Genomic DNA, 14,662 nt, shown 5'->3' with positions numbered 1-14,662 from the left:
GCAGTCTCTATCTAACCGAAACTTTAGGAATTAATTTAGAATCTTATCTTCCCAAAACACTGGAGGTGGGCCAGCTCTTCAAAAAAGGCATTGGAAGAAAAACACCCAAGTATCGAATGGCTCAAAAGATCTGATAAATATGTGTGCTCGCTGAGAAGCTGGGCGGCTGTGGCAGGCCTGTCATGGGCTGGGAAGTTGGAGGGGACTGTTCGAATCCATGTTCAATCTAATTCGTCTCCACCCCTTTACCTCCTGAACACCAAGCATGGCCTTACTGTGGTAAGGCCCACCTGAAACTGGGGCAGGAATCTCAAAACCACACCTGGTCCAGAAGGACTCTCTTAAGCCAGCCAGAGACCTCCCCTGGGCCAGCTGACAACTCAGATGGACTGAGAGGGGGAGTGAAGGAATGAGGCAGCTAGAAATACACAACTTCTCATTATCATGCCTTCACAGCTTAGACATTTTTTCCATAGAAGGTCAGACAGTAAATACTTCAGGTTTCATGGACCAGGTACAGTCTCTGTCCCCTGTTCTCTGCTTTTAGTTTTTTGTTGTTTTTGTTTTTAACAATGCTTTAAAAATGTAAAAGTCATTTTTAGTTTGTTTGCTGTACAAAATCAGGCTGGAAACTGGAGGTTGCTGACCTCCGACTTATAGCAGGTCCATGATACCACAGACAATGACAGACGAGCAATCTATTTTGTTTATTCATTGGAAGACATCTGGGTTTTTCTTCACACCTCTATCCACCATAGAGTCTGATAAATTGGGCTCTTGCAGTTAGCTGACTTGTTTGAGTGTTCTCCAAGAATTTAGGAGCAGGGCTCGTGCAGCCTCCCTTCTGATGAACATATCCTGAGATCTCAGGTCCATGGTGATTGATGTACGGAAACAAATGGCCTCTTGTCTTCCACTGACTGCAATAAAGCCATGGACACTATTAAGAAAATAGCATCCCCACTGAGAAACAGAAGGGAAAGGCCTGGCTCTCAAATGGCACGACTTTGCCTCCCCTAAACAGTCATGGGTTATACTTCCAATTAGCTGCAACCCTTCCAGCCTTCTGCCCAGCAACTCTTGAGGGAGCAGCTCTTGGCCAGCTCACACACGTCAGGTGTTATATTAGTAACCCACATCATAGAATCAATACAACAGGCCTGGTGTTTGCTTTCTGACTCACGGACAGGATTTCTATGGAACTGCAGCCCATGTATTCCCAACAATGCCCAGTCTGTTCGAGGTACAGACTCTTTTAGGAGTGTCTGGTTTAACGCAGAATAGGAAAAAAGGGAATACTCTGCAAAGGAAGAGGGAGAAAAGGCTCTCAATTCAAAACCCAAATCTCTATTTTAAGGTCTTAAGATGCAGATCCAATGATGTTCTTGCCATAATACCATGGAATGACTTAGGCTCATTAGACTCTAGCATATATGCAAAGACAAAAACATGTGATGTCTGGATGCAAATAGTGTTTTATTCCAGAAGCACTGGCAAAGAGGGTGATTACAGTGTACATAACGATAACCGGATATTTGCCTGGTGACTTATGGAGTAAATAAATCTACATTATGTAACATTGGGGAGAAAGAGGAAAAACTGCTCCGTTGCCTTCTCTTTTCCTTCTCGCTTTCCAACTCTGCTCAGCACCCAGCCTGCTGTCAGTTTACAGTGGGCATCCTGCCAATAATCAAAAGGAAAAAGGTATGTCTATCATTAGAGACTGTGTGCAGTTTTTGGTCACGTGAGCCCAGACAAAGCCATTCTTGTCCTAGTAGGTCAGTGTACTCCTGAACTGAATCCATGGGCATTTTTCTGTGTGCCTCCCGAATCGTCTGCAAACGAGCTTGCAATTTTGTTGCCCAGAAAAGGATCACATGAAAAAAGAAGACCAACCTCTCAGATATTGCATTGGTGGCTTACTTTATATCCAAATATTCTATTTACATAGGGTATTTGTTGAAGTTACTATAACTTGGAACGTGCTCATTAAAATTTCTAAAATATCATGTAAACTTCTTGTTTTAGATTTAAATCTATCCATGAACTACTATTGATCTGCACTAGTTGCAAGTTGTCTACAAAAAGTTAAAACTAGGGCTCCTGGGTGGCTCAGTGGGTTAAAGCCTCTGCCTTCAGCTCAGGTCATGATCTCAGGGTCCTGGGATCGAGTCCCTGGACTTGATCTTCATGTCCTTGACCAGATGGCCCAGCTTGGTGACGGGGATCCACTCCTTGTCCTCGGCCTTGCCCCCACGAGCTCCGCGGCCTTGGCCCCGGCCCCGACCACGGCCCTGTTCCCGGCCCCGGCCCTGGGCCCTGGGCCCTGGGCCCTGGATGCCGCTGCAGGGCTCTCTGCTCAGCAGGGAGCCTACTTCCTCCTGTCACTCTGCCTGCCTTTCTGCCTACTTGTGATCTTTCTCTGTCAAATAAATAAATAAAATCTCAAAAAAAAAAAAGTTAAAACTGACCAATATGGTAGGAATATACAACAGTACTAACAATGACAAGCAAATTGCTCTTTAATTATGTTCATTTAATAACTGAAAACATTGTGCTGCACATAAGGGATTTTACAATTCATAGCATTTTAACTGTTGTTTCTCAATGTACCCTTCTGTCTGTTCTATTTCCTTCTGAATGCCGTACCCCAATGTCCTGCAAGTGTTAAGGAAGGACAGATTTTGAGCTATAACAGTGAGCTCTGCCATGCACAGCTGCCTTCTTAGAACAGTACTACCCACTGCCAAGATCAATGAACAGCATCTTTTTGTGGGACTTACTGTCAGAAATGCTCTAGTCTCACATCTGCACGCTTGATTGGTAACAGAAGCAACACAGAAAAACTATGTGATGCCTGCATTCTGCTTAATGGTGCTGTCTGTGCATTTGTTATTTAAGACCCAGCCTTCATAACAACCTTTGAATATGCAAAATGAATTTTGGAATGCCAGAGTTAATTAACACCAGCTTTATTTGATGGACAAGCTTTGTAAACAATAAGGATTCTAGCCTCCCTAGACTTGAATTTGGAAGCCTGACAATTTCTACCCCTAGAGTTAGAAATCTGTATAAATAGATGAGTTCAGGTCACTTTTACTTGCCAAAAGATGGAGTACAGGTTGGTAAGGATGCTTGCACACCCCAGGCAACTAGATGTAGGAGGATTTTCATTTTTAATAGCTAACAGTAATACCTCATTTAAATTCAGTGAGATGCCCAGGTTTTTCCTCCACAGGGAGGCAGTCATCTATTTTAGATCTGGGGCAGACGCTTCAAAGAAGTCCTCAGTTATAACTTCTTCTTGCTAAATTTTCTCCTGCACACTTCTTCAAGAATAACTACCACTTTCCTGTTCTCAAAGTGACCATGTAGTCAGTTGGATGCAACAGAAGAAAGTCTAATTTTTTCCATGTTATACACAGCACCCTGAAGATACTTTAGTGGCTTAGCCTCTTGCCCAAGACAAATTTTCTCCACATTCTCCTTCAAGCCACTTACTTCATGGTTCCATATAAACATCCCCCCGCACCCCCTGCCCCCACCAAATACATCCACATTGCCACAAAAATACCCATCTCCTGTTTGACCCCTGGTATTTGAGGCTCAATGCTCAGAGGTTATACAAACCAGACAGGTTATAATCTCTGAAATGAGAGTGGGCCCCAGTAGATTTTCACTTTTCCAGTGGTTGGATGTCCAGGTTGCTGCTCTTCTTCTGGCCACTTGCCTTTGGCACTTTGCTGCCCATTCACTTCCCTCACAGTCTGGGCAAGAGAAGTAAAGGAAGCTTGAATTCACATCTGCCAATGCTGCTCCTCCTTAGATACTGCCCGGTGAAGAACTTGGGGCCAGGAAGAAGATTAAAATGTCTAAATCATTTAAAAATATACACTATCTATGGATTGCAGGCATTCGTATATTAGGGACTAAAACAAATTTTATACCTTCTGTAAATGAGTGACTTATTCCAACAATTTAGGAGGAATGTAGACAAGTCGGGATCCAAAGAAAATGAATCAGGGACCAGAATATGGAGAAAGCTGAAAAGAGTGATGCTGGATCTGGAAAAGGAAAGTCTCAATGCCGATTTCCTGTTCTGTAATGTGAAGGACTCATATTGCATGACAACTACAGTTTTTTATAGCTGTAACTGTCTACAAGTTTATGGATAAGTATAAGATTGATCATTATTTGTCCCTGCATAGAGTGGCAGTTATGAGGAAAGAGGCATTCAGGGCTGGGATTTTGCTTTTCTTTGAGGATGCTGCTCTAAGGTTGCCAGAGATATTCTAATAGTTACTATGAATCCACCAACATTTACTATATACCATAGCACTTACCATATGCCAAGCACTATTCTGGGAGGCCAGGATACAAAGATGAATAAGACCCAGACTCTGCTACCTGGGAGCCCAGAATCTAGGGAGAGAGATAAATGTAAAAACCATCCTAATATAATATGTAATAAGTACTTTGCTAGAGATGATGCACAAAGTGTTATGAGTTGCATCAAAGAACAAATAACTCTAAGAGGAATCTAAATAAGTTTCTCCTGACATTTTTGTCAAGTCTTGAGGGATAAGGTACAGATGTTCCAGGTAGAGGAAAGGAAGGAAGGGCATTCCTGAAAAAGTGATGAGTGAGGAACTGGAGGAAAAGGAGCAACTTGTGGGGTCAACGTGGTGTGAGAAGAAGGCAAGGACGGCAAACTGACTAGAGATGAGAGTGGAAACCCACAACACTGGGTTGGTTCAGTTGGTTGAACATCCAAGTCTTGATTTCAGCTCAGGTCAAAATCTCAGGAACATAAAATCGAGGTCCACATTAAGTTCTGTACTGGGCATGCAGCCTGCTTAAGATTCTCTCTCTCCCTCTCCCTTTGCCCTTTTCCCCACCCCACCTCCCCTCCCCACCGCCACCCGCCACACTCAACTGCATGCTCTCTCTCTCTCAAGAAAAAAAAAATGTTTAAATTACCTTATATAGCTCATTAATTAATTTGGATGTCATCTTTAAGGTAGTAATTCCTGACTAGTAGGAAGTAGTTATTGTAAGGAGTCCAAGAATCCACCATTCACGGCCTTCAGATGAAATACGTCTTATGTTTCTGAATATATATTATTGGTCAATGTATGTCAATGCTATATTTGTTAATAACAAAATAAACTTAAACTTGTTGCTGAATTTGAAGTAGCTTTTGGTTGATGTGCTTTCTCAATCAACAGGTACCAAGAGTATAGCTAACACGTGGGCATACACCAGGTGTTTCGAAATGAAAAAGTCTCTGCAAGAAGGATAACTACTGTTTTAGGTAATAGAAAACACATTTTCAATCAAGAATGTGGAATGATTTACATCACTCATGTTGGAATGAATGTAGTTTAGAATGATCCCTCTGAAAGATACTTGAAGATAGATTTGAGTGGAGTTAAAGGAAAAGAAAGGATACGAACGAAAAAGCTGACCCCCTAAAAAAGAAAGCTGATCAGTTCAATAGTGATTAGGATCTCAAACAGTGACGAGGAGAGAAAAAACTCATGAGATAAATAGAAAGCAGGAATAAAAGGATTTGTTGATGGATTGGATATGGAAGAGAGAGAGGAGGGTGTAAGGACCCCTCCCAGGTTAAAAGTTTGGACACTGAGATGGGAATGGATATATAGGAAGTATATATAGGATATATAGGAAATAGGATTGTTGGAAAAGCTAATAAGTTTGATTGGAGATATATTCACTTAGAGATGCCTGAGGGACAGAAAAATGGAGTCCTCAGCAGGAGATGGGAAACGTGACATGGAACCCCAGGCAAGAGGCAGAGGCCACAGATAAGGGTTTGAGAATCGCTAGAATAATGGAGGGAGGTAAACTGAAACCCCAAGAGTGAGGGACATTACTCTGAGAGAGTTGTTGGTTGTAAAAATGGAGCTCAGAAAAAATGCTAGGAAGCATTAAACTTCAGGGTTGGGCAGCAGAAAAGGACTGGCAAAGGTGACAGAAGACTCAAGAGGTTCTGAAAGGATAGTGAGATAGAAGATTTGGGAAGAAGCGGCAAAGGGCTAACTATTACAGAGGTAAATAAGAAGGGAACAGAAAAAGGAGCTATGGATTCTGGCCATCTGTTAGCCCCCGGCAACCTGCAGTAAGAATAGTTTAACAGAGGGATAGACAAGGAACCTAAGGCACTGGAGACTGAGTAAGAAAGACTGAGATTGAGGGGTGCCTGGGTGGCTCAGTGAGTTACGCCCCTGCCTTCATCTCAGGTCATGATCCCAGGGTCCTGGCTTCGAGCCCCGCATCGGGCTCTCTGCTTGGCAGGGAGCCTGCTTCCCCAGCCCCCTCCGCCTGCCTCCCTACCTACTTGTTATCTCTGTCTGTCAAAAAAATAAATAAAATCTTAAAAAAAAAAAAAAAGAATAAAAGAAAGAAAGATTGAGATTGAGTTACAAAGGGAGAAGACAGAGACCAAGAGTGAAAAGGAAGGAAAGAGAGTCAAAGGACAGTAGATGGAGAAACAGACAAACAAGGAAAATTATCAAATCTCTGAGGAGACTTGAGTTTATAGGTTTTGACCAAAGAGAAATGGCCTATGTAGAGGGATCCTGAAGCTACTGAGAGGGAGGAGTTAACTGACAGAGCAAGTATCAGGGGCAACAGAAGGGTCAGATCACCATGACCCATCCTCCCAGAGTACCTAGACATGTTACTAGTCCTGGCTGAAAGTGTTCATATATCTACACCATTGTCCATGCTGCTCAACTGACTAGAAATGACTTCCCTGCTTTCTCTATCTAAACACTTAGACTCACCCCTGTGATCTGCAACAGATCTACTCTCCTCTGAGAATCTTCCTTGATTTCCTCTGCAACTCCCCAGCCCTACCCAAGCTGGGATGTTTTTGTGGACCTTCATCATCACTCTGATTTGTATTGTAATTCCTGTTGACTACTGTGCTCTCCCCTAACAGAATATATGAGTTATTGAGGGCAGAGACCTTGTCATGATAAACTTTGTATCTTAAGTACCTAGCACACTGCCTGATTCATAGAGGTGGGGAACTACTATTAAATATTCACTTTGGAGGGGGCTTCAATTCAGGCAAAACTGTCTTAGATATGTAAGAAGAGGAAGCGAATAGATGTCCATTAACAGATGAATGGATAAAGAAGATGTGGTGTGTGTGTATATATATATATATACACACACACACACACACACACACACACACACAATGGAATACTATGCAGCCATCAAAAGAAATGAAATCCTGCCATTTGCAATGACATGGATGGAACTAAAGGGTATTATGCTGACTGAAATAAGTCAATCAGAGAAAGACAATTATCATATGATCTCCCTGATATGAGGAAGTTGAGGGGCAAAGTGGGGGGTCTGGGGGGTAGGAAAGGAAAAAATGAAACAAGGTGGGATTGGGAGGGAGACAAACCATAATAGACTCTTAATCTCACAAAACAAACTGAGGGTTGCTGGGGGGAGTCGGGTAGGGAGGTGGTGGTTGGGTTATGGACACTGGGGAAGGTATGTGCTATGGTGAGTGCTGTGAAGTGTGTAAACCTGGCAATTCACAGACCTGTACCCCTGGGGCCAATAATACATTATATGTTAATAAAAAATTAAAAATTAAAAAAAAGGAAGAGGAAGCAAAAATCTAGAGACTGTAAGCAACCTGCTCAAAGCCATACTATTAAAAGTCATAACAAAGTTAAAGCAAATACTCTATTAGTCTTGCCATGTATTCTTTGGCTCCCAGTGAAGAAAGATATAACATTGAATTGATATAGCCTATAAAGTTTTATGTCCTTCAGCCTCAACCAGCCCCACAAAACCAAACCTTTCATGTTCTTCAGAGTATCTCCTTAATACAATCCCCACACATTCGACCAGCACCTTTTTTCTTCTCTTTGAGAAGCCAATCTCCTATCACTCCATTATTCTCACCACATCATTACTAATCCAAGCTCAGATGTGACCTCTTCCACAAGCCCATGTGTTCCATTCTGCCATTAAATCTCAAAGGTGCAACTAAGGCAGAATCCATGCTTACAGTCACATGCTTATAATTCATCTGCTGAGGAGACTGAGAAGAACAGGTTTGTTTGGTTAGCTTTCTAGTCCCTACGATACAGGACTAGCTGGAACAGTGATTGAATGGCTGTTGAATAAGCCAGTCTTCAGTTTCTTCCACAGACTGATAACTTTTCCCTCCAAGTGGGCATATCCCAAATGAAAATAACATTTTCCCATAAGTGAGATTTCCTACCCTCCCATTTCTATGTAGAGGCAAACCATTTTGTCTTTTTCTTAAATCCACCAAAATACACACAAAACATTTAAAGCCAGCTTTTCTCTCTCTCTTCATTGGCTATGTCGTTTTTTTTTTACAAAGACCCAAAGTTTCTTTTCACAGGAATTGTTTTCTGGATAGACACATCCTGCTCCATTCCTGATGTCGCTGTCCCTTCAAAAGTCTCAGTGCCTCAGGCCTCTGTGTTCCAATGACTTCCCAGCTTGTCTACAGACCTCCAAGTTCAAACTCTTCCAAAACATGGTTCTGTCAGGTCAGGCATCATCCTAAAATGGCTCTCATGATCTCAACTCCTGGTCTAAATTATTCACCCAGAGTAAAACATGTGGTGTTTGATTAATACTTTCTAATAGAACCTTTCCCATGAGCTAATACATCCGTGGGTGGAGAAAAACCAAAACCCAAGTCTAAACCCAACTAAAACCCAGTCTATCTGTTTCTAAAATCTGGGAGGAAATTCTACTAAATACAAAATCTTTGAAACTGAATTGAGAAATTCCATAAAAGATGACGTATTTTTTTCACCTAAAATTGAAAAACTGAAGCCTGAGAGAAGGCAAAGCCATTGTTACTTCTTTCCTACTTCCTGCTCCCTGTCACATTCAGGTTTGTATTTTAGAAAGACATATGTACATGACTCATATCAGGTCTCTATTTGACAGTGCTGTTCTAGAATAATGGTTAAGAACACAAAGAAAAAATTCACAAAAGAAGAAATACAAATGGTCAATAAACTGGAAAAACTGTTCTACCTCACTTATAATCTAAGAAATACAAAGTAAAACAAGATACTATGTTTTTCTAAGAAATTATCAGTTAAAAAGAAAAATTTATTGTGGGCAAGGGATTCCTAAAATGGGCACTCTCACACAGTACTGGTGGGAACAGAAATTGATTTAACCTTTCTGGAAAGCTCTTTGGTAAATGAAATCAAGAGCCTTGAAAACACTTAAACTTTTTGACCTAGTATCTCCATTTCTAGGAATTTGGCCTAAAGAAATAATTCTTTAAAGTGCAAATAAAGTATTCATCCCAGTGCTATTTAATAGTGAAAAATTGGGAACAATCAAAATAGCCAATAAAAGAGAAATTGTTCTCTCTCACTTTAAATACTTTTAAAAAATACTATCTGGTGGTGAAGAAAATGTTCTCAAAAAGGCATGAAAAAAAGCAGAATTTCACAGTATATTGTAAAGAATATTATAAGTAGATATATCTATTATACATTTATGAGCACTGTATTTCATAAAGTTAAGATCATGATTTTTTATTTTATAACATAAAGTTAGGATCAAAGTTAGATAATAAAGATATGTGGTTATGTACAAGTGGTGAATTATTATTTTTTTAATCTCTCTACTTTCCCAGGTTTTCCCCCCAAATTATTTGTGAGTGTATACTACTTCCAAAATCAGAAAAGAACCATTACTTCTGGTGAAGTAATGACACATCAACTGGTTTTGAGGTCCTCTCTCTTAGGTTTTGAGGTCCTCTATAAACCAGATCCCCTTTCCCATTGTTCCCATTAGTCATGTCCCCCACTCCTCACTGGGATGTCTGTCCTCACCCCCACTTTTCCCTAATGCAGTCTGACTTCCCACTGAGCACCAGGCCTCTCGGAACATGCACAAACATTCTCATTTATCCCACCTAATAATCTTGAAAGGTAGGAATTATCAACCATACTTTGGGGGGGGGGGGAATGCTGCCCCCCCCACTAAACTACAATTTTCATCCACTCTTGTTGTCTTCTATACAGATATTTTGATATCAGCTTCACCATTAATTTCCCGAATGACCTGGGGCGAGTTAAATGTTGTAAGACTCAGCTTTCTCATGTAGAAAATAGGAACAACTAGAGCACAGCCACCACAGAGCTGGAGTCAAGATCACAGAAACAGTCCCGTCAGTCTGTTTAGCACAGTCTGGCACCTTACTATTATCCCTATCAGCCCTTCTCGCCTTCTAACTCTTTCTGGCTCCTGAGACCCATGTCTTTCTCTGCCGTCTCTATGTACTTGTGTCATAACATCACTTGATTGTTCTGTGTTACCTTTGAATCTGCAACAACTCTATAGACCCCAGCATGTGGAGACTCTTCTCTTTCCTCTCTGCCTCCCACCAGATCCAGCACTGTGGAAGGTTTTCACATTCTAGAACCAATAAACATCTAATTGTTTTAAAATATTTAGGGGCTCCTGGGTGGCTTAGTGGGTTAAGCCACTGCCTTTGGCTCGGGTCATGATCTCGGGGTCCTGGAATCAAGCCCCACATCGGGCTCTCTGCTCAGCGGGGAGCCTGCTTCACCCCCTCTCTGCCTGCCTCTCTGCCTACTTGTGATCTCTCTGTCAAATAAGTAAATAAAATCTTTTAAAAAAAGAAAATAAAATAAAACATTTAATAGTCAGTAGCATTGTTTCCCATTGTTTTACACTATCCATAAAATTTCACGCAGTGTGAGCAGCCAGACTTGTGTGTTTGTTGGGGGTCTCCCAGATATTTCTCGCACCTCACCAAAAGCTGAGAAGAGGCCCATCCGCTTCACTCACACAAACCTACCCACCTGGATGTTGCCTTGGGATAGAGACATACAGCTCATTAATAAGCAGGGCTCCCAAGCCATACCCATTTCCTACTTAATTGTTTTCCTCTCCCTCCCTTCCTGTCCCCAAACTTCGTTGTAGGCTGAATTTCAGTGAGATGCAGCATCTCAACAAAGAAACTTGCATAAGAGATTTCTTCAAAAAAGCCAGATCTGTCTCTCTGTCAGTGCATACTCACCTCCTCTCCTGCAATGCCTTGCCATAGGGCTCATTACAAGGCAGACCCAATCGGAGATCAGAAAATGAGTCTGATATGCTCCAAAGTTTTTAAGCCTCTAAGGAAAAAAAATCTTTCTTTGGCACACATTGTTACCAAGGAGGGATTGATAAGATACTTAATGAAATGAAAAGGAGTTAGTTTAAGGATAATAAGAAAAAGTTAATCACCCAGAATATTTCACTGTCGAGTAGATTCAACAAATACTTTCTGAGCATTAGCTTTGTGCCAGAAACACTGCTAGACATTGGGCATAAAATGGCTTTACAGTTATTAAATTCCAGTGTGCCCACTCTCTCTCCTTGCCATCCCCTCACCCACAACACTCCCCACAGTGACTCAGCCCCCCACATTCATCCCCAAGCCTGACTCCCTTGACAGCTTGGTGAAAAGTGATGTGGACACAGTAGGAAATCAACAAATATTTGTTGAAGGAATGAACTGGAAAGAAATCCAAGTTTTTGGTTTCCCCAACCTTAAGCACATGACCCACAGAGTGAGAAACATTCACTGGCCCCAGGAAGGCAGGATCTTCCAAAAGCAGCTCACAACACTGCCTGGAAGTGGGGAGGAAGAAATTCCGGACTGGATGAGTCGTGCACACACGTGCACCAGGGGGCAGAGTGAGCAGCATTTCTGGAGTAGACCCAGGGCCGGTGCCTGTCCAAGAGAGTCCTCCTGGAGCTGTTTGAGACCTCCCAGTAGAACAACATGTTTTCTGTGCTTCTCAGCACTTTCAGATTCTAGTCAAAGGACTGTCTTTGTTGAGATGCTGTATCTCACTGAAATCCAGCCTGTGATGTTGGGGACATAATTGGAAGGGGTGGGGGGAAGCAACTAGAAAGTGTTCCTTCGGTATTCCTCCCCTTTGGTTAGAGAAGCCGAAGGAACAACAGCCACTGGGAAACTGTGACAGAATTCCACCCTCTGAGGGGCCTTCCACTCTGGGTCTCAATGACCAGCCCCATAAGTGGCATGCATTCTTAGTTTTTTGTATCAAGAAGAATGTTTAACATTTGGAGGACAGTAAACCCCAGACCCACATTGTTCCTTTAGACTCCTCTTTTACTATATAGGCAGTAGGCACCGCTCAAGACTGTAAACCTCACATTATCAGGAAATAATTCAGAACTGCAAACTGAAAGAATTCTCCTACAAATGGTATTTATTACTTAAAAAGGGAGAATTGTTTTCCCTTTTATGGTATCTAAGATATCCATTTTTAAAAAATGTTTTTCTAGCACATTGCGAATTACTTCAGAGTTGGGAAATGCTCCTTGCTAGGAAAAGGCTACATGCTCTGAGGATTGGTGCTCAATCCTGATCAAAATATTGTTTATTTGGGCAACTGCATTCTTTTGTCGGTAAGGCCTGGGGAGTTTACTATTAATCCCAAATGTAAACTCCAGTTAGAGTTGCTGCTTACAAAAGGCGATTACTATTTAACTCTTATGTTCACAGCACATCTTGTAAATGTAATGCACTTAGTTGTGGTGTTATCTCAAGCTGGAAATTCCAATTGCTATCTTAGGTAACCTAAATTACAGGCCCCTTGATCTCTGCCCCCATCACAGCTCTCTCCACCAACTGCCCCAGAAAACACCTCACAGTTTGGCCCAAAGTTGAACTTGTACCAAATTTAGAGGGGACAAAAAGAAGACTGGAAATTGGGCCTGGTGGCTGGTAGAGTGTGCGGGAGTCCTTTTCCTGCTTCAGAGTGGCTGCCTGGACAGGAATTGAATTAGAGGAATCCTAAATACACACCGAATCAGTTACCAGATTTAGCAAAACACACACACACTATTGAATGGGACATACTTAGAGTAAAAATTATTCCTTGTTTATCTGATACTCAGATTGAACGAGGAGTCCTTCTTTTACCTGACGAGTAGACTGTATGGATAACCCAGACTTGGAAGGAACAGTGACCCTACAAGATGGAGGCCCTCAAAATCCCACAGAGAGACATTCTCAAGATTTCTTTTCTAGGGCATGCTCAAGCACTCAATGTAGAAACGGAGAGTCTGAGCCACCTGGAGTGCAAGGGCTAGTCCCCCCCACAAGCCTGGCCCACCTCTGAGGAGGATCCGGATAGAAAGACACAAGAGCACCTGGAAGCAACCAGATTCTTGCCTGCTTCCTTCCGGTTCCTACAGGCTCCCTTCTCTGGCTTTCCTCCTCCTCCTCCTCTTTCTCTCTCTCAAGACTCTCCTCTCTTCTACCCTCTCTCCACCCCCTCCCCCCAACCCCAAGTAACAAAAACTTCGGTTCACTGTAGTTTTCCCGTGCCCACGGGGGTAGTGACCGAAGCCGAACAGCCTAAGGCATAGCGGCGGGCAAAGCTGCGTTGGGGTGCGCAAGCCCCAGGCGAAGCGGAGGCCCGCGGCCGGCAGGCGGGGAGCGGCGGCGCGCGGCCCCTCCGCCGCACCCCGCCCCTCCCCGGCTCGGCGGGCGCCGCCCTGCGGCCTGGTGGGGGCCGGGGCGGCGGCGGGGCCGGGCGGCCGAGGGAGGTGCCCACTGGGCGCGCCCCCGGCTGGGGCGCCGGGACGCCGCCGCCGCGCTCCACGAGGACGCGGCCCGGCCAGCGGCTGCTCTTCATTAAACTGCTGGGCTAAAGGGCTTCGAATAAAAACGTCAACTTTCCAGTAGCGGCGGCGCTGGAGCCCCGGCCGTGGAAAGTTCCGGGGCGGCCGGCATGTCCCCGGGGCACCGGCACAGACGCCGCAGTCGTGCCCTTTCTGGCCTTTGAGGTCTGTCCCCCACTTGCCTCGTCTGCGCCCCCGGGGAGTTTCTCCCTCACACGGTGCAGGCCTACCTGCCACCCCTCTGAGCGGCTCTTCCTCTTGCAACGGGAACATCCATCTCGGGTTTTATTTCCTCCCGAGACACCAGAGGAAGCCTCAGGTGGGTTTCCATGTCAACCTTCACTGAAGTCCAAACATTTGGCTTTCTCAAAGGCAGTTTAACCTCTGCCACCACATCCTTAGAGTGGCAGAGGATTTTTTTTTTTTTTTTCCTTTCAAAGCTTTAAAAAAAACAAAACAAAAAAAAACTAGAGCTTTCAAAAGACTCGGGCTTCTGGAGGTTTCTAGTCACAGAGTGATAACACATCTTGAAACAGGATATTTATAATTTGTTTGGTTTCACGTTTATCCTCCCAAAGCTGAACAGTAAGGGCTGAGAGCTATGAAAACACTTAGGTAAGGAGAGGGGCCAGAGCAGAGATAAAAAGGATAATTGGAAACAGGGAAGCAGCCTCCAAGTTGCACCTTCTTAAATGCTCACAGCGTTGCAGGCCAGAGAGCTCATGGCAGGCCGCAGCATCCTCTAATTCTGGGCACTCCACAGCCTGCCCCTTTCCAAGATTTACTTGTGCAAGCTTAGCTGCAACTTTCCACAGATACTTGGGCCTGCTCCTGGGCCCAAGTCTCTCCAGTGAGAGACCTCCTGGGGCAGGAGGTTGGGGGAGAGCACGTGGTGAACAGAGGTTCCAAGCTTTGGAAAAGGCCACCTGGA

The sequence above is a fragment of the Lontra canadensis genome, unplaced genomic scaffold, assembly GCF_010015895.1.
Source record: "Lontra canadensis isolate GAN:19392208 unplaced genomic scaffold, GSC_riverotter_1.0 scaffold4, whole genome shotgun sequence".
In the NCBI taxonomy this organism is placed as follows: Eukaryota; Metazoa; Chordata; class Mammalia; order Carnivora; family Mustelidae; genus Lontra; species Lontra canadensis.
The sequence above is the reverse complement of the archived record's forward strand: the minus strand, read 5'-3'. Positions refer to the sequence as shown.